The sequence below is a fragment of the Lepisosteus platostomus genome, unplaced genomic scaffold (genome assembly GCF_059453375.1).
Source record: "Lepisosteus platostomus isolate fLepPlt1 unplaced genomic scaffold, fLepPlt1.hap1 Scaffold_40_H1, whole genome shotgun sequence".
In the NCBI taxonomy this organism is placed as follows: Eukaryota; Metazoa; Chordata; class Actinopteri; order Semionotiformes; family Lepisosteidae; genus Lepisosteus; species Lepisosteus platostomus.
Genome location: NW_028291664.1, coordinates 230,040 through 249,646, shown reverse-complemented (window position 1 = coordinate 249,646; position 19,607 = coordinate 230,040). Strand labels below are relative to the sequence as shown.

Below are 19,607 nucleotides of genomic sequence, written 5' to 3'. Positions count from 1 at the left end.
TGTGCAGAGTGCCGTATACTCCTAGTTGCGGCACACACGATACATACAGTAAAAAGCCTCAGGCACTGTGTTAGATGTGTTTTCGACGTTATATATGCGTTTGTTAATGTCGTCAATTTTACGGTTGCAATTCGACGTTGATTATACTTCGAGGCGACGTATATATACGTATAGCCGTAATTTCACCGTAAATATACGTATATTCGACGAATCAATGCCCACTGGGAACAAGCTCGCTTCTTTCTACCATGATGTCACCATGACCAAATCTGTCTTTAAACACCTTGCTCAGTCTCTAACGAGACTGTCAAAAATTGCTTTCGCCGATTGTATTGCAAACCGGCGGAAGCGGGGTATTGGGAAAAGTTTTCAACTAGCAATAATCCCGCCTCGGCTAAACCTCACAGGCTACGATACTGCCACTGCGCAAAGCTGACGGTTGCCAGGCAACCGCGGGGATCCTATGGAAATCGTTATCAATCGTCTCATGGCATGTCGTTGCTGTAACGCTTCATATTTGTCGTCTTCTTCTAGCTTGAGGTTTTGAAGAATTTCATGACAGACAAGGGCTCCGTTGGGAACAAAGAAACCCGTTGATTCTTTTCAGCAGCAGAAATACAACCCTTTAAATACAAGATGACAGAACAATGACGAAGGGCATGCCGGGAGGAACTCATGCACTACAGAGGAAAGGGGGCGGGCACGTACAGTTCACATTCAAGCCACAAGTACTCTTCTCGGATGTTTTACAAACAAATCCTAACGTCTTGAAAGCATTGCGGCATGTTTGTGTCCCACTTCCCGTGGCTGCAGGATGACTGACATGAACGGACAAACACAATCTGTGGCGTTTAGCGTGACATAGTCTTGCAGGCATCGTGCTGTCTCACTGCAATACTATACCGCTGGAGGAAACAGTCCATCTGGCCATGAAACTCATTTGAACGTCTAGCTACAGCAACTAACAATATCATGATTTATTCAGGATGTGTGGAATCAGCACGTCCCGGAGACAGCTTCCGAAATCGTGAGCATTCTCTGGTGGTAGGGGCGTTCAAGATGGCGCTCAGGTGGGAGGTAAAGTTTAGTGGTTGAGGATTTTTTTTGAGTTTTTCATGACCTGAATGTTAATTTTTGCTTTTTTTGACTACAGAAAAATAAGGACTTAACACTACTTGTTTAAACTTCAGTTATAATTGAAAGAAAAAAAAACGTTTTTTTTTAGGTTTAAGAATTTCGATATGAGTAACACTGGGAAAACAAAAGAGAGTGCTGGGTCTTCGAAGGAGAAGTCTAAGAAACCTCAATCGTATATGTATAGCACTACAAGAAAATTGATGGCAACTAAAGGGAAAAGTGAAGCAGCTGGAGGGGACGTGGAAAGAGTGCTGGAGATGCGCTCGTACGCGAGCGTTCGCAGCCCAAGTGAGACTCAGCTGCCAGAGGAAGAGCCGGAGTCCCTGCCCAGCACACCTGTGAAAACCCCGGCAGCCAAGAGAGGAAGGGGCGACCTGACGCTGGAGGAGCTCCAGACCAACATCTTCAACATGATGGCACAGAGCATGGGTGAGCTGAAGGAAATGATTTGATCTAATACAGTCGAAATCGAAAGTCTTAAAAAGTCCATGGACTGTGTGTTTAAAGAGGTTGAAGACTTAAAGAGTGAAGTAAAAGTTCTTAAACAAGTAAATACCAAACAAGAAAAGCATATTAAAGAACTTGAATTGAAAGTGAACGATGTAGATAGATACCGTCGATGATGGAATTTAAAATTATTTGGAGTTAAAGAGGAACGTGATAAGGACCTTGTTGCAACAGTGAAGGGTATCTGTAAAAGGACCCTGCCGGACCAGGAGGACGTAATATCGGCCATTGACTTTGTTCACAGGCTCGGGAGAGCGAACATGTCTGGGCAAGTGCGCCCCAGATCGATTATAATACAGTTCACCAAGAGGACGGCGAGGGACATGCTGTGGCGAGCGGCGAGGGGGAATGAGTATTTGAATGGGAACAAACTGAGGTTTGCAGAGGACCTGTCTGCCGCGGACAGGAGCACCAGGAACCAGCTGTGGCCCCAGGTTGAAGCTGCCAGAAGAGAGGGGAGGAGAGCCTACTTTGTGGGAGCGAGGGCCTTTGTGGACGGGAAGGAGATTTGCTCCCAGTGACTGCTCAGTTAATGATTATGTTTGGTTATATTTGTTATACCAGTATATACTAGTGTTTCTTTAGTGTTAGTTTGGAATGGTGTAGTTAAGTGTTAAGGACTGTTATAGTTCTGGTTCTTTGAAAAACTCAATAGTTTAGACAGTCTTAGAGTTAGTTATTTGCTTTTGTGTATGTCTTTTTCATGAATGCCAGAGGTACTCGAAATGTTGTTAAAAGAAAAACTGTGTGCTGAGTTTTATTTTTTACAGGAAACGCATGCATGTTGAAACTAAAGTTTATAAATAATTGAGAAATATTAAAGCAAGGAAAATATGATACGTGTAAAATATACAATTTGATCACATAATTACTTAATTACCTCTGGTAGTTAAATGCTTTTTTCTGCTGCGTTTTTTTTCTCTTGTACATGACTCTGATCCTCTTGTTGTATTTGTATTTGTAAATTCTATGTTTAATAAAAAAAAAAAAAAAAAAAAGCATTCTCTGGTGGTGTCCTGCAGGCTTCCTGTGGGTGTGCGTTGGTGGTATAGTGGTGAGCATAGCTGCCTTCCAAGCAGTTGACCCGGGTTCGATTCCCGGCCAACGCAGTGGCGAATGTTTTCAAATGCTGTCATGAGCCTTGGATTGTGACTAGCAAAGCGAAGCCTTTTGAAAGAGCTAAAGCACTGAAAAACGGAATTGAGGGAGAATCTTACAGGGGATTCTGAGCGGTGTCTGCATACACACAGTCCGATACGGGTGCTGAAAGCTTGAGCTACTCTCAATGTCATGCTGGCTTTCCCCGGAGTAAATCTGTTACATTGAAAGAATGCTTCTCGCAGGTTCAAAAAGGGACCCTTGTTAATTGGAGAAATCAATGATTTCGAATGAATTCTGTATGCGTTAAAAGACAGCTATACACAGAAAACATGCAGGACACTGCTCATGATGTTTCCCGAGCCGAAACACAGTGCGTTTTTTCAAGCCATCTGACAAAGCCCGCCCACTGAAAACTGCAGCAGATCGTGTAAAGACGTTCAACTTTGTAACTACTGCACGCACAGGAAGCAGAATAAATTCCTCTTTTCAAACTGTCAAAGGTTTGCTTTACGAACGCCGCAGGACATCGCACAATCTCTTTTGAACAGGGACAAACGATTTCTTATGGGGCGCAGTAAGTACTGTTACTGTCACTGCTCGATACCGACGTTGGCCTACTATACCATGTTCAGCCACTGCTAGAAAATGTACGGCTCTAGCACCGGAGCAAACAACAGGAGGGCCGATGTCGAACAGGCACACATGTCAGACATGGAGAGCGATGAGAACGGGATTCGAACCCATGCCTGCAGAGCACAATGGATTAGCAGCCCATCACCTTAACCACTCAGCCACCTTGTCGACGAAACTGGGCTGTCCGGACATGGATTGGCGCGCTCCAGATGATCTTTTTCTTTTTTTCCCCACGTACTCGAGGGTCATTTTCCTGTTCCACATGTGATTTCAACATTTTCCTTGGGAGATGTCAAGCCAGCAAGCCACTGCTGTGGTTCAGTGGCCAGTGTGGAGTTCAGTGGCCCTGTTGTACACAGAAAGCACATTGAGCTCCTTGGACATGAAAAGTTCCAGATAAAAGCCATTTGTCATCCTTTCTCTTGGTGTCGATGTTGCTATTGTATGTAAAGGTGGCAACTTGCTCAGCGAGCAGGCGGAGCACACACCGAATGCAGATGTGTCTGAGTGGTGTGTCCAAGTGGCTGCAAAAGGACAACACTCCTGGGGCGCAGTGGCTTAGTTGGTTAAAGCGCCTGTCTAGTAAACAGGAGATCCCCGCCTACGGCTAGACTTAATTAAATGCAAGTATTCATTTCCTGTCTTTAACGCGACTTGTTTTTCTTAAAATGGATGCAACTTGCAAAACATGAAATACAAACCTTGCTAATCAGCGCTAGCAGCTGGCAAAAAAAAAGAAGTCAGCAATGTTTTTTTTCTTTAACCTTAACCCTGCTAATGGAGAAGAGTTAAACGACCGAGTCTATGCAGCTTAAACGGTGCGCACGTCGGGTTCTTAGCTGAAAGGGTGGTAAATCACGCTCACCCCAGTCCTTAATCTTTTAAAGAGGATACAAAATTGAACCTAGTCGCCACATCACATACATCCTGTTCAATGATAAAAAGGTAACATCTATCCTCGCTCCAGAGTAAATCTCACGTTGAGGGCATATTTTTTTTCACTTTACCGTGAATCGGGCTCGGCTGCACAGAGGAGAGAGCAGAGCAATGAGGTCACGGGGACAGGGGAGTCACACGCTGGCTGTTTGAACACGCGGAAGATCACTGAGGGATCCACAGTATATGGACCCTCCGTGCGCAATCAGTCCGCACTCCGGACTCTGAATCCTGCCATCCGAGTTAAGATCTCGGCAGAACCTGAAGCGCAGTTCCTTCTTAAAACGTAATCTGGTGAGCATTTCTAGAATCGTACTTGTATAGATGCAGCCTTTAATGTGTTGCTAGGTTAAAATTGATGACTTCTTGTATTTCAGTAGGCAACTGCCCTCTTGATTTTGGATTTAATTTCTTTATTACAGTGGCGCTTTTATGAAGCCAAGGGACCAGGGAGCTGCCCCAGTACTGGGATGGCCAGTTCGAAATCATAGAAACTATTGTCAATTCCAGTCCCATGTCAGTGCGAGCAGGGATTTTGACATCTTGTTTTGCTATGTTCTGCACCAACAGGCAGGTGGCTCGGCCATTCCGTTCCAGTCTGGGGGTACAACAGACTGCTAGGTTCAGTCTGATAAACTGAGCTGATGGTTGGAAGAAAACCATCTCAGCGTCCATTCTCTGTCCCTTCCTTAGGACAAGGCGTACCGGAAACCCTGCTGTTGACGCAGGAACGATCAGGTCCGATTCGTTTACTACCTGGCAGGCCTGAGGAATCGTCTGACCTGACCGAATGTTCTCGGGGTCACCGCTTAGAGAGTGGGCATCTGGGTCCACCCGTTTCCACAGCACACTGTTTACTGTGTCCAGCTGGGCGCCCAGTCGAACCAATAGGTCTGCACCAATGCAGACCGAATGGGTCAGCTGAGGTGCTACCTGGAAGTAGTGAGCAAACTTCCTTTTTCCGATGGAGATGGAAGCTACACAGCTTCCTTTGCTCCAAATGGACCTATGAGGTGGGGGTGCCCACCACAGAACCTGTGACTGCGTCACCAGGGTCACCTGACAGCTTCGCGACAGGTCCTCGAACAGACCTTCACTGATTATGGACTTCTCAGAGCTGAGGCTAAGAATTACATCATCAACCTGCACTTCTGCCACCTGGACCCCCTCCCACCACCATGGGGTGGTAGTCCTGGACCCCCTGAGGTACCAGGGTGCACAGAAAGGACTCCCATTCATTACCGGACAGGGAGATCCACTCTTCTTCAGGGATGAAAAGGGGGTGTGCTTTACCTGGCGGGTCAAGCAGCTGCTCGGAGCACTGCTCCTGTAGTTGGGAGACCGTGGGAGTGCTGGCCTGGGCAGGACTTCCCTGTAGTTTTGGAAAGCAAGAAGAGACATTTATTCTCGTCCAGAGGAACCAGGAGGAACCTCCAACTCAGCTATAGTGTTCAGTGGGCACTGTGTGATCACAGCATAACCACTGAATCCCTCTTTTTGCTGTGCAACAGGCTTAGGGTTTTTGACCTGAGCCCACAATTTTCCACGCTGGCAGTCCACCAGAGGCTCCAGCCTGTCAAGCAGGTCTTGGCCAATGAGTAGTGGCTCTGTTTTTAACCTAGAGATGTAAACAGGATGCACCACGTTCATTGGCCCGAACCTAAGTGCCACCCACACTCGGTGTGTGATCCTGGCATGATCCTGGGTATAGCTGGAAATATCTATCTTACACGGTTCTACCTTAAGTCTGATGCCTTTTCCTTTCGCTACTCGTTTGAGCTCGCTGAGTAGATCGGCTGACATCAAACTAATTTCAGCCCCAGTGTCAATCAGTGCTTCTCTATCTAAGACGTTTTCAAGAGAAACCTTGATATAAATACGCCTTGCTTTGCCTTTCTGGCTGAGATTCCCTAAGAATTGTTGGAAGCCTGCCTTTTCTTTGACTTCAGGGGCGGGGTCAGCGCCCAACTCAGAGTCACAGCCTTCTTCCAGGCAGGAACCCTCCCACCCAATCAGATAGACTGAGGGAGGGGCTTGGGACGGATCCCCGCCTCCTCCAGTGGTCCCCCTAAGCTCATTCACACTTCCGGCATTCGGTGCGGAAGGTTTACCCTGTCCTGATCTCTCAGGCAGGGCTTGTTCAAGCCTGGCCAGGCGGGCTCTAGTCGACTCCCTTCGTCCAGTCTTATGATAGGCTCTGCCTGAGCCCTTGCCTTCCCCGTAGCGCTCACGGCGGCTCTGACGCTTAGGGCGGTCCTGCCAGCCTATTTTGCGCCGGGGCTTAGCGAGCTCAGGAACCTCAGCTGCCTCGAGCTGAGGCGAGTCGTCAACCCTGCTGGCTTTAGTGGCGAACACGGCCGTTTTAGCAGGTTTTCGCTCTGAGGAAGCAGAGACTTCAGCTCCCCAGGCTTTTTGAGCCAACCTTCTAATGTCAGCCATTTTCATCGCTTTTGCATCAGTGTGCATCACAATCATTTTCCTGACTGAGGGATGCAGATTAGCAATGAATAAACCTTTGAAATTCACGTTCTCTTCGCAACCCTCTTCATTCCGCCCTGCAAAATAAGTGCGCCTAAGCCTCTGATAATAATCGCGAGGGGCTTCAGCTTTTTCGTGCTTAATATGGTGCGCTGTGGCCACGGCAGCTATGGGATCGATAAAAGCCGAAAATTCTCCGATCATTGCCTGACACAGCTCCTCAAAGCTATTACAGACCTCCGGTCCTTGTCTAGACATCCACTCGTGGACCGCTCGGCTGGTAGTTTTCCTTACTTACATAGCCTTTTCCTGTTCGGACGCTTCGGGCATAAACTGCAAAGTATATCTCAGCTCATCGATGTAGGTCTCCACATTATTCCCTGACACTGACGGGTCAAACCTTTCTACATCTTTGGCTAACTGCCTCAGGGAGTGGAGGTTAATTTTTACGGTTTCTCCGCGGGCAGGGAGACGGCCGTGATCAGGAGCAGGGGGTCTATGCCTGAATTGACTCGCCCTTGCGTTTCGCGCAGGACTCGGCGATCTCCCCCCATGCCGATCCGACCACAGACCCTGGCCGGGAGAAACCTCCTCCCGGCGCGCTGGGTGAGCGCTCCGGGCTGCTAGGTGGGCTGGCATGCAAGTGGGATCTAGTCTATTTTGCTTCCAGTACGGCAGCATCTGACTCCTTTTGCCTTTCCTGGCTGAGCTCATTTAAACTCTCAATTTCTTTTTCTTTTTCTTTCAAGCTCGCTTCCAGGTCTCTCCTAGCTACCTCAGCCGCAGTTTCTCTAGCAGACAAGTCATCTAATTTACCTAAAACTTCCCTGAGTCAGTCTTCACTTTCCTCATTTTTCACTCTCTTTTCTCTGATTATATCCAACAACTCAACTCGCTCCGCCTTATATCTTTCTAGCGTTCCCTGAAGCTTTTGAAACTTTGTCAGCTCGGACAAAGACAGTTCCAGCTGTTTAGCTAGATTTAAGGTGAAACAGAAAAAGAAATTGAGGACCAGAACTGCGTTCACAAACCCTCCTATGTTAAGCTGGTTCGCTACCTTAGCTACTAAATCTACTTGCAGCTTCTCAATATCATCAAAGTTCAACTTTTCGATACCACTCCAGTAACCAGGATTGTCGTCGCTAGAAATAGTACTTATAAGCGACTCCACTTCAGACATTTTAGCAGCCATTGTCATTACGTCAGAGAAACTTTAAGAGTATTACTTTTTTTTTTCTTTTTCCAAAATACAGTATGGAATCTAGACACCCGAGCAGATGGATTTCCAATCAGCACACGTTACACTAAACGCTAGAAAACAGGGGGATTTCTTTACGCAGTTATCAGCACACCCGGTATTCGCTTATAGAAGCCGCGGTGCTGTGCTGAACTTGAACTCACAGCAACATCAGTTATTCTGTGCGACTGATTCTCATTTCATTCTAAACTCGCCCACCCAGGGACGCCATTAAATGTAATGGTTTGATGGGTTTACTGAGACAATTATTAATTGTAGCAGTAATCATGAGGTTGTTCGTTGCGCAGGGCAGTCGTTGCTCTGAGGGGATCTACCAGCAGTCCGGCTGGCTGGTAGAAAGTCTCTATGCACAGAGTGTGACCGCGAGTCCTCACCAGTCACTCTTGTGCCTGGGAAGAAGCTGGTTCGTTCCCGGTCCAGCACTGCTTCTGAATAAGCTATTCAGGTTGTCGACGAGGGACCAGCTGTAGGGTCCAACTGTCCAACACAAACACAATCTGTAGCGTTTAGCGTGACATAGTCTTGCAGGCATCGTGCTGTCTCACTGCAATACTATACCGCTGGAGGAAACAGTCCATCTGGCCATGAAACTCATTTGAACGTCTAGCTACAGCAACTAACAATATCATGATTTATTCAGGATTTGTGGAATCAACACGTCCCGGAGACAGCTTCCGAAATCGTGAGCATTCTCTGGTGGTGTCCTGCAGGGCTTTTGCAGGTGTGCGTTGGTGGTATAGTGGTGAGCATAGCTGCCTTCCAAGGGGTTGACCCGGGTTCGATTCCCGGCCAACGCAGTGGCGATTGGTTTTAAATGCTGTCATGAGCCTTGGATTGTGACTAGCAAAGCGAAGCCTTTTGAAAGAGGTAAAGCACTGCACAACGGAACTGAGAGAGAATCTTACAGGGGATTCTGAGCGGTGTCTGCATACACGCAGTCCGATACGGGTGCTGAAAGCTTGAGCTACTCTCAATGTCATGCTGCCTTTCCCCGGAGTAAATCTGTTACATTGAAAGAATGCTTCTGGCAGGTTCAAAAAGGGACCCTTGTTAATTGGAGAAATCAATGATTTCGAATGAATTCTGTATGCGTTAAAAGACAGCTATACACAGAAAACATGCAGGACACTGCTCATGATGTCTCAGTGCGTTTTTCCAAGCCATCTGACAAAGCCCGCCCACTGAAAACTGCAGCACATCGTGTAAAGACGTTCAACTTTGTAACTACTGCACGCACAGGAAGCAGAATAAATTCCTCTTTTCAAACTGTCAAAGGTTTGCTTTGCGAACGCTGCAGGACATCGCACAATCTCTTTTGAACGGGGACAAACCATTTCTTACGGGGCGCAGTAAGTACAGACGTTTAAAAAGCTCCACTCATGCCGACGATGCAGCATGAAGAAGCGCAACCTAACTTTTGACAGACAAAAGCCGGGCGCCGCTACGAGCAATATGAAATCAAACTGACAGCACACGGCGTTTCGCGCTGACTCAAAAGTGATCTCGACAGACGCTGTTCTCTGCATAACGCTGAAAGAGCTAAAGAGCGTTTCTGTTGAGACGTAACAAGCTCGTTTCTTTCTACCATGATGTCACCATGACCAAATCTGTCTTTAAACACCTTGCTCAGTCTCTGACGAGACTGTCAAAAATTGCTTTCGCCGATTGTATTGCAAATCGGCGGAAGCAGGGTATTGGGAAAAGTTTTCAACTAGCAATAATCGCGCCTCGGCTAAACCTCACAGGCTACGATACTGCCACTGCGCAAAGCTGACGGTTGCCAGGCAACCGCGGGGATCCTATGGAAATCGTTATCGATCGTCTCATGGCATGTCGTTGCGGTAACCCTTCATATTTGTCGTCTTCTTCTTCTTCTAGCTTGAGGTTTTGAAGAATTTCATGACAGACAAGGGCTCCGTTGGGAACAAAAGGCGTTGTGAGAAAACCGTTGCTTATTTTCAGCAGCAGAAATACAACCCTTTAATACAAGATGACAGAACAATGACGAAGGGCGTGCCGGGAGGAACTCATGCACTACAGAGGAAAGGGGGCGGGCACGTACAGTTCACATTCAAGCCACAAGTACTCTTCTCGGATGTTACACAAACAAATCCTAACGTCTTGAAAGCATTGCAGCATGTTTGTGTCCCACTTCCCGTGGCTGCAGGACGACTGACACGAACGGACAAACACAATCTGTGGCGTTTAGCGTGACATAGTCTTGCAGGCATCGTGCTGTCTCACTGCAATACTATACCGCTGGAGGAAACAGTCCATCTGGCCATGAAACTCATTTGAACGTCTAGCTACAGCAACTAACAATATCATGATTTATTCAGGATGTGTGGAATCAGCACGTCCCGGAGACAGCTTCCGAAATCGTGAGCATTCTCTGGTGGTAGGGGCGTTCAAGATGGCGCTCAGGTGGGAGGTAAACATTAGTGGTTGGGGAGTTTTTTTTGAGTTTTTCATGACCTAAATGTTAATTTTTGCTTTTTTTGACTACAGAAAAATAAGGACTTAACACTAGTTGTTTAAACTTCAGTTATAATTGAAAGAAAAAAAGATTTTTTTTTAGGTTTAAAAAGTCCGATATGAGTAACACTGGGAAAAGAAAAGAGAGTGCTGGGTCTTCGAAGGAGAACTGTAAGATACCTCAATCGTATATGTATAGCACTACAAAAAAATCGATGGCAACTAAAGGGAAAAGTGAAGCAGCTGCAGGGGCAGCAAGAGGGCGGAGGCGCCGCGCGCCCGGCCGACGTGTTGGACCGGTGCGCTTTACGTGCTGAAATAAACACGCGACAGCCCCGAAATGTTTCCAGAGTGCTGTGCACTGAAGACTTGCCTGGTGCTCCTCCGTGCAGATTGTTTGTCCTCCTCCAGTGGGGGACGAGCCAACACAAGGGAGCGAATTCGCCAACATCCAGGCACGCAATGCGATTTGGAAAGCAGCTCCTTTCCAAAGAGTTGCACACGAACGATCCTTCAGTCCCGCTCGGGGGGCACGGAGCCCCCGCCACACACAGCTTCAAGTAGCGAGTCAGGCGCTGGGGCTTTCGCTTACGGCCACACCACCCTGAACACGCCCGATCTCGTCTGATCTCGGAATCTAAGCAGCGTCGGGCCTGGTTAGTACTTGGATGGGAGACTGCCTGGGAATACCAGGTGCTGTAAGCTTTTGCTCTCCCGGCCAGCAGGGGTCGCCGTTGGTGCCGTAGGCTTTGGGAGGAAAACCTGCAGGATGGAAAGGTGATCTATAGCCTCATCTCTAGAGATGTTTTGTTGCTGTGGCATGTGTGTGACCCATATTCAAAAAAAAAAACCCGTCTGTAAAACGAATATCGAAGCTGCCTCTAAATCTGCAAATGAAGATGAGTCGATAAACCACTCGTTTTTCGTATAACTAGACATATATTCATTTGTTACCGATTTCATTCATTGAGCACGGATACAATAGAGGTACAGCCATTCACTGTTTGACATGTCTGCACTGGTACAGAACCGAGCAATCAGAAAACGGGTGAAACTGTCTTTAGACTCAGCATACAGTACCGAGGCCCCCCATGACCAAATAAAGGCTAACCTCGATAATCAGCCTAAAGAACGCAGACTACAGCAAAACGACTGACTTTGAAAAGGGAATGAACGTCCAGAAAGAGTAGTGGAACTAGCTTGAGATGCTTCTCCGGACCCCTAACTAAAAGCCAGCGAGAACCAGCAGCGGCGTCCACTCCTGTCGAACCGGGATCCTTCCGCAGCCACGCAGCTCGTGGTGTCCTAACCCTCCCGTATCTGATTTTGGACCAAGCACATCAGGGGAGAGCGCGAACGCAGTCCCCCACTACCAGAAATTATGCAGTCGAGATTCCCACATTTGGGGAATTCGCAATGGCCGAGCCTCGCCCTGGGTGAACTTCCTTCATGATCAAGGTATCTCCCCTGCCAGGTAAGTATGAGTTAAACAGGCCCCTGCAAGCGGCCCGCACCCACAGCACAAATCGCGCAGCCTAGGCCACCTCCTCGCCCCGCACGCCACCGCCTCCTGCTGGGCCCACTCTTTCACACACTCACACGCCACACTAACACTCAAAAGTGTGGGCAAAACGAGAAAACGAGCGCGCCGTTTCCTACACATCTGCAGTCGCCGTTGCGCATTCGCAGCATGTCCCGGGATGCAATTCGGCCTCATTTGCATAACTCCAGACCGGCAGATCGCCACGCAAGCTCGCGACGTGCGCCTGCCACACACCGAACAAACCTTTTCAGCAATTTCCAAAAAACGGGCCTGCTCGCCTGCCCACAAGGCTCCGTCTCTTACCTGCTCTCCAGAGCCTGCTGCCTTCTGTGCTTTTCTCTCGGCACCGCTGCAGTGCACACAACTCCTGCAGCGGGAGGGGGGGAGAAAGTTCCCGCGCTCCGCCGCAGGGAAGGCTCGCTCCGTGCGCACACGTCCTTTCGATGCCAGTCCAACAAGTGCTCCGCATTAGCTGCGTCGGGGCTCCGGCGTGTCGCACCTCACCTCACCTCGCACTGCCCCCTCCTTGAATGTCTGCCGCTGGGCATGCCCGCTCTCCTCCGCCTTATCTTATCGCGTGTGAGCACCGACAATGGCCACAATGCCGGGGAATGGCACCTGTAAAGTGTTAATTGGGGCACAGGAACAGCCCGTCTCGTCTCGGGGGGGCCGGCTTCAGAGACAATACAGCAAACACAGCGGGGCGGGGGAAGAAGACGACACCACACATGTGGGTACATTCAGCTCCGGCGGGAACGAGACATTTGTCGGTCTTTTCAAGTGCCGAGAGCCGAACAATCCTTCACTTGTATCGTTTCTCCCCGGTGACTAGATCTGGCCCTGCGACTCTCGACTGGGCTCACCCCCGGGGCAGCCCAGGAGGTGTGAGCCTGGCCGGCACCCGGATGGGAGATTCCACCCCGGAAAAGCTCCGGTTGCTGCTGCTCCTGCAAGAGGTGTGACTGGGACCAGTAGGGAGCGCTCACCCTGCGGGCTGTGTGGCTCTCTTACGCCCCAGCCTCCTGATGGCGACACTCTGCTGCACAAACAGGCGCCGTCCTTCGGGGGAGGCGTCAAACCGAGGTCCCGACCCTCCTTGGCCATTAGGAAACCCCAGGGCGTCTCTCAAAAAGAGACGCCGGGGGTGTCCCTCTGGTGTTAGTGCTCCCCTTTACCCATCAGTCGGGGTCTCCTCCTAATCCCCGTCTCACCTGTAACAATCAATGACGAGGCCCCCCTGTCCGTGAGATTTAGTACTCGCGCAAGAGACCGGGGGCAGAGCGCGAACGCGGTCCCCCGCCCCCCACAAAGTGCGCGCTCCGGGTTCCCTCTCGGGGCCCTGCAACACAGCGGAAGGGCAGCGAGAAGGAGCCTCTTGCTCTGACGCCGCAAGGCCACAAGAGGGCGGAGGCGCCGCGCGCCCGGCCGACGTGTTGGACCAGTGCGCTTTACGTGCTGAAATAAACACGCGAAAGCCCCGAAATGTTTCCAGAGTGCTGTGCACTGGAGGTTTTTGTCTGGTGAAGACTTGCCTGGTGCTCCTCCGTGCAGATTGTTTGTCCTCCTCCAGTGCGGGATGAGCCAACACAAGGGAGCGCATTCGCCAACATCCAGGCACGCAATGCGATTTGGATAGCAGCTCCTTTCCAAAGAGTTGCACACGAACGATCCTTCAGTCCCGCTCGGGGGGAACGGAACCCCCGCCACACACAGCTTCAAGTAGCGAGTCAGGCGCTGGGGCTTTCGCTTACGGCCACACCACCCTGAACACGCCTGATCTCGTCTGATCTCGGAAGCTAAGCAGCGTCGGGCCTGGTTAGTACTTGGATGGGAGACTGCCTGGGAATAACAGGTGCTATTAGCTTTTGCTCTCCCGGCCAGCAGGGGTCGCCGTTGGTGCCGTAGGCTTTGGGAGGAAAACCTGCAGGATGGAAAGGTGATCTATAGCCTCTTCTCTAGAAATGTTTTGTTGCTGTGGCATGTGTGTGACCCATATTAAAAAAAAAAAACCCGTCTGTAAAACGAATATCGAAGCTGCCTCTAAATCTGCAAATGAAGATGAGTCGATAAACCACTCGTTTTTCGTATAACTAGACATATATTCATTTGTTACCGATTTCATTCATTGAGCACGGATACAATAGAGGTACAGCCATTCACTGTTTGACATGTCTGCACTGGTACAGAACCGAGCAATCAGAAAACGGGTGAAACTGTCTTTAGACTCAGCATACAGTACCGAGGCCCCCCATGACCAAATAAAGGCTAACCTCGATAATCAGCCTAAAGAACGCAGACTACAGCAAAACGACTGACTTTGAAAAAGGGAATGAACGTCCGGAAGGAGTAGTGGAACTAGCTTGAGATGCTTCTCCGGGCCCCTAACTAAAAGCCAGCGAGAACCAGCAGCGGCGTCCACTCCTGTCGAACCGGGATCCTTCCGCAGCCACGCAGCTCGTGGTGTCCTAACCCTTCCGTATCTGATTTTGGACCAAGCACATCAGGGGAGAGCGCGAACACAGTCCCCCACTACCAGAAATTATGCAGTCGAGATTCCCACATTTGGGGAATTCGCAGGGGTCAGCACAGCCGGAGTGCAATGGCCGAGCCTCGCCCTGGGTGAACCTCCTTCTTGATCAAGGTATCTCCCCTGCCAGGTAAGTATGAGTTAAACAGGCCCCTGCAAGCGGCCCGCACCCACAGCACAAATCGCGCAGCCTAGGCCACCTCCTCGCCCCGCACGCCACCGCCTCCTGCTGGGCCCACTCTTTCACACACTCACACGCCACACTAACACTCAAAAGTGTGGGCAAAACGAGAAAACGAGCGCGCCGTTTCCTACACATCTGCAGTCGCCGTTGCGCATTCGCAGCATGTCCCGGGATGCAATTCGGCCTCATTTGCATAACTCCAGACCGGCAGATCGCGACGTGCGCCTGCCACACACCGAACAAACCTTTTCAGCAATTTCCAAAAAACGGGCCTGCTCGCCTGCCCACAAGGCTCCGTCTCTTACCTCCTCTCCAGAGCCTGCTGCCTTCTGTGCTTTTCTCTCGGCACCGCTGCAGTGCACACAACTCCTGCAGCGGGAGGGGGGGAGAAAGTTCCCGCGCTCCGCCGCAGGGAAGGTTAGCTCCGTGCGCACACGTCCTTTTGATGCCAGTCCAACAAGTGCTCCGCATTAGCTGCGTCGGGGCTCCGGCGTGTCGCACCTCACCTCACCTCGCACTGCCCCCTCCTTGAATGTCTGCCGCTGGGCATGCCCCGCTCTCCTCCGCCTTATCTTATCGCGTGTGAGCACCGACAATGGCCACAATGCCGGGGAATGGCACATGTAAAGTGTTAATTGGGGCACAGGAACAGCCCGTCTCGTCTCGGGGGGGCCGGCTTCAGAGACAATACAGCAAACACAGCGGGGCGGGGGAAGAAGACGACACCACACATGCGGGTACATTCAGCTCCGGCGGGAACGAGGCATTTGTTGGTCTTTTCAAGTGCCGAGAGCCGAGCAATCCTTCACTTGTATCGTTTCTCCCCGGTGACTAGATCTGGCCCTGCGACTCTCGACTGGGCTCACCCCCGGGGCAGCCCAGCAGGTGTGAGCCTGGCCGGCACCCGGATGGGAGATTCCACCCCGGAAAAGCTCCGGTTGCTGCTGCTCCTGCAAGAGGTGTGACTGGGACCAGTAGGGAGCGCTCACCCTGCGGGCTGTGTGGCTCTCTTACGCCCCAGCCTCCTGATGGCGACACTCTGCTGCACAAACAGGCGCTGTCCTTCGGGGGAGGCGTCAAACCGAGGTCCCGACCCTCCTTGGCCATTAGGAAACCCCAGGGCGTCTCTCAAAAAGAGACGCCGGGGGTGTCCCTCTGGTGTTAGTGCTCCCCTTTACCCATCAGTCGGGGTCTCCTCCTAATCCCTGTCTCACCTGTAACAATCAATGACGAGGCCCCCCTGTCCGTGAGATTTAGTACTCGCGCAAGAGACCGGGGGCAGAGCGCGAACGCGGTCCCCCGCCCCCCACAAAGTGCGCGCTCCGGGTTCCCTCTCGGGGCCCTGCAACACAGCGGAAGGGCAGCGAGAAGGAGCCTCTTGCTCTGACGCCGCAAGGCCACAAGAGGGCGGAGGCACCGCGCGCCCGGCCGACGTGTTGACCCGGTGCGCTTTACGTGCTGAAATAAACACGCGAAAGCCCCGAAATGTTTCCAGAGTGCTGTGCACTGGAGGTTTTTGTCTGGTGAAGACTTGCCTGGTGCTCCTCCGTGCAGATTGTTTGTCCTCCTCCAGTGCGGGATGAGCCAACACAAGGGAGCGCATTCGCCAACATCCAGGCACGCAATGCGATTTGGAAAGCAGCTCCTTTCCAAAGAGTTGCACACGAACGATCCTTCAGTCCCGCTCGGGGGGCACGGAACCCCCGCCACACACAGCTTCAAGTAACGAGTCAGGCGCTGGGGCTTTCGCTTACGGCCACACCACCCTGAACACGCCCGATCTCGTCTGATCTTGGAAGCTAAGCAGTGTCGGGCCTGGTTAGTACTTGGATGGGAGACTGCCTGGGAATACCAGGTGCTGTAAGCTTTTGCTCTCCCGGCCAGCAGGGGTCGCCGTTGGTGCCGTAGGCTTTGGGAGGAAAACCTGCAGGATGGAAAGGTGATCTATAGCCTCATCTCTAGAGATGTTTTGTTGCTGTGGCATGTGTGTGACCCATATTAAAAAAAAAACCCGTCTGTAAAACGAATATCGAAGCTGCCTCTAAATCTGCAAATGAAGATGAGTTGATAAACCACTCGTTTTTCGTATAACTAGACATATATTCATTTGTTACCGATTTCATTCATTGAGCACGGATACAATAGAGGTACAGCCATTCACTGTTTGACATGTCTGCACTGGTACAGAACCGAGCAATCAGAAAACGGGTGAAACTGTCTTTAGACTCAGCATACAGTAACCACTCGGCCACCTCGTCTAGGAAACTGGGCTGTCCTGACATGGGTTGGCGCACTCCAGTTGATCTTTTTCTTTTTTTTCCCTCATACTCGAGGGTCATTTTCCTGTTCCACATGCGATTTCAACATTTTCCTTGGGAGATGTCAAGCCAGCAAGCCACTGCTGTGGTTCAGTGGCCAGTGTGGAGTTCAGTGGCCCTGTTGTACACAGAAAGCACATTGAGCTCCTTGGACATGAAAAGTTCCAGATAAAAGCCATTTGTCATCCTTTCTCTTGGTGTCGATGTTGCTATTGTATGTAAAGGTGGCAACTTGCTCAGCGAGCAGGCGGAGCACAAACCGAATGCAGATGTGTCTGAGTGGTGTGTCCAAGTGGCTGCAAAAGGACAGCACTCCCAGGGCGCCGTGGCTTAGTTGGTTAAGGCGCCTGTCTAGTAAACAGAAAATCCTGGGTCCGAATCCCAGCGGTGCCTTTTTTTGTTCTGTGTTCTCGAACAGAACTGGTCATTATGGACAACCGCATACGTCTAGACTTTATTAAATGCAAGTATTCATTTCCTGTCTTGAACGACTTGTTTTTCTTAAAATGGATGCAACTTGCAAAACATGAAATACAAACCTCGCTAATCAGCGCTCGCGGCTGGCAAAAAAAAAAGAAGTCAGCAATGTTTTTTTCTTTAACCTTAAGCCTGCTAATGGAGAAGAACCTAGTCGCCACATCACATACATCCGTTTCAACGATAAGAAGGTAACAACTATCCTCACTCCAGAGTAAATCTCACGTTGAGGGCATATTTTTTTCCACTTTACCATGAGTCGGGCTCAGCTGCACAGAGGCGAGAGCAGAGCAATGAGGTCAGGGGGATAGGGGAGTCACACGCTGGCGGTTTGAACACGCGGAAGATCACTGAGGGATCCACAGTATGTGGACCCTCCGTGCGCCATCAGTCCACACTCCGGACTCTGAATCCTGCCATCTGAGTTAAGATCTCGGCGGAACCTGAGGCGCAGTTCTTTCTTAAAACGTAATCTGGTGAGCATTTCTAGAATTGTAATTGTATAGATGCAGCCTTTAATATGTTGCTAGGTTAAAATTTATGACTTCTTGAACTTCAGTAGGCAACTGCCCTCTTGATTTCGGATTTAATTTCTTTATTACAGGGGCGCTTTTATGATGACAGAGTCAAGTTCAGGTACTTTGCTTGATGGAGGAAGCTCATTTCGGACTCTGTGATCTTCTCACCTGGAAAGGTCCTCTGTACTACTACAAGAGAGAAGTAGAGTCTGGAGGAAGGGACAATTTTATGATGCTTTGGAAGGTAATGTTTTTTTTTCTTTGAAATCGAAATGAATCAGAATATCAGTGCAAAAGACAAACTCTTGGTTTGGTTTAAAGAGATATGGTTTTAAAACAGACAAAATGTAGAAAACAGGTGTTTCTCACTTTTGGAAAAGAATGGACCGGGGGTAATATTTTACTAGTTGCAGTGCTAAGCTCACTGGGTTACAGCCCTGCAGTGTCACACGAGGGCCAGTGGTGCAATGGATAATGTGTCTGACTATGGATTAGGAGTTTGGAGGTTCGACTCCTGCCTGGCGCTGGTTGTTTTTAAACACATCAGCCTACTCCCTAAGTAGTCTGTGCTACTTACTGCATTGTAATCGTACCCAGTAAGAGATTTCCTTCATGTAAATGAACTGCACCTGACAGCTTTAGAAAAACACCTGGGCTCAGTACGGTGCTGAGAGCTCAAGTTGTGTATAATGTAATAATTTAAGTAGAATAGATTCTAATAATATAATGATCCAGTGTGTTGCACTACTTCACTGCTTCACTGCTCTATGCCGTCTGGAAATAAATCCTCAGACAACTTACTGCCCTGGGCATGTACCAATAAATTACAGGAGCACATCTATATATCACTGTGTTGAAGCAGGAGACACAATCACTGCAAATACATCCTAAATACAGTGTTCCAGCACCTTTACCTCATCCAGAACGTATCATTTCTTGAAAGGAATTGCTGTCCGAATGCACATCTGAATCCCAAACAGAATCTCTAGTAAAATACGATCATTTGTGAAACAGGTAAATGTCTCAGGGGCCCATTCCTCATTCTCAAGACACATGTATGCAGTACGTACATCATGCATTGAGCAATAGGGATTAAAGACACCACAGGTAAGGTTAGAAGACATTCTGACTATATTCTAAAATATTGGACTCATATTCTTATGATGGCAGACATGATGCTGTGTTTAAAACCGGGGTTAATGGACATTATATGACTGTCAATTCTGTTTTGTTTTGGAGACTCTTGGCTGCCTATGTGGTACAGTGCAGCGTGAAGAAAACATTTTCCAAAACTGTGTCAGCTCAAAAGTTGTAAGAAAATCTTTCCAGCTGCTTTAACTCTCTTCATTTTTGTCATTTAATTGTCTGTCGGCACTATGTAGCAGCGTTGCATGACAACCCATCTCACCACGGAAAGGAACCTAACAGCTTTTGTAAGAAAGGAGAAAAGGACCTGGCCTGTACGGGACTCGAACCCACAACCTTGGTGTTATTAGCTCTAACCAACTGAGCTAA

The 19,607-nt window shown here is 49.5% G+C and overlaps 7 non-coding genes and 2 pseudogenes across 7 annotated transcripts; 5 read left to right on the top strand and 4 right to left on the bottom strand.

The window, feature by feature from the left end:
• Positions 1–292: 292 nt before the first annotated feature.
• LOC148634071 (U4 spliceosomal RNA) lies at positions 293–434 on the bottom strand. Its single transcript, XR_015933715.1, has one exon. It is a non-coding gene; the product is annotated as a U4 spliceosomal RNA (small nuclear RNA).
• Positions 435–2,681: 2,247 nt separating this feature from the next.
• On the top strand, positions 2,682–2,753 carry trnag-ucc (transfer RNA glycine (anticodon UCC)). Its single transcript has one exon. It is a non-coding gene; the product is annotated as a tRNA-Gly (tRNA).
• A 6,022-nt stretch (positions 2,754–8,775) lies between these two features.
• trnag-ucc (transfer RNA glycine (anticodon UCC)) lies at positions 8,776–8,847 on the top strand. The gene has a single exon. It is a non-coding gene; the product is annotated as a tRNA-Gly (tRNA).
• Positions 8,848–9,680: 833 nt separating this feature from the next.
• Positions 9,681–9,822, bottom strand: LOC148634068 (U4 spliceosomal RNA). Its single transcript, XR_015933696.1, has one exon. It is a non-coding gene; the product is annotated as a U4 spliceosomal RNA (small nuclear RNA).
• Positions 9,823–11,111: 1,289 nt separating this feature from the next.
• On the top strand, positions 11,112–11,230 carry LOC148634067 (5S ribosomal RNA). Its single transcript, XR_015933758.1, has one exon. It is a non-coding gene; the product is annotated as a 5S ribosomal RNA (ribosomal RNA).
• Positions 11,231–11,866: 636 nt separating this feature from the next.
• On the bottom strand, positions 11,867–12,007 carry LOC148634066 (U1 spliceosomal RNA; annotated as a pseudogene).
• Positions 12,008–13,813: 1,806 nt separating this feature from the next.
• On the top strand, positions 13,814–13,932 carry LOC148634065 (5S ribosomal RNA; annotated as a pseudogene).
• A 637-nt stretch (positions 13,933–14,569) lies between these two features.
• LOC148634064 (U1 spliceosomal RNA) lies at positions 14,570–14,733 on the bottom strand. Its single transcript, XR_015933720.1, has one exon. It is a non-coding gene; the product is annotated as a U1 spliceosomal RNA (small nuclear RNA).
• A 1,794-nt stretch (positions 14,734–16,527) lies between these two features.
• On the top strand, positions 16,528–16,646 carry LOC148634063 (5S ribosomal RNA). Its single transcript, XR_015933756.1, has one exon. It is a non-coding gene; the product is annotated as a 5S ribosomal RNA (ribosomal RNA).
• The last annotated feature ends 2,961 nt before the right edge of the window (positions 16,647–19,607 follow it).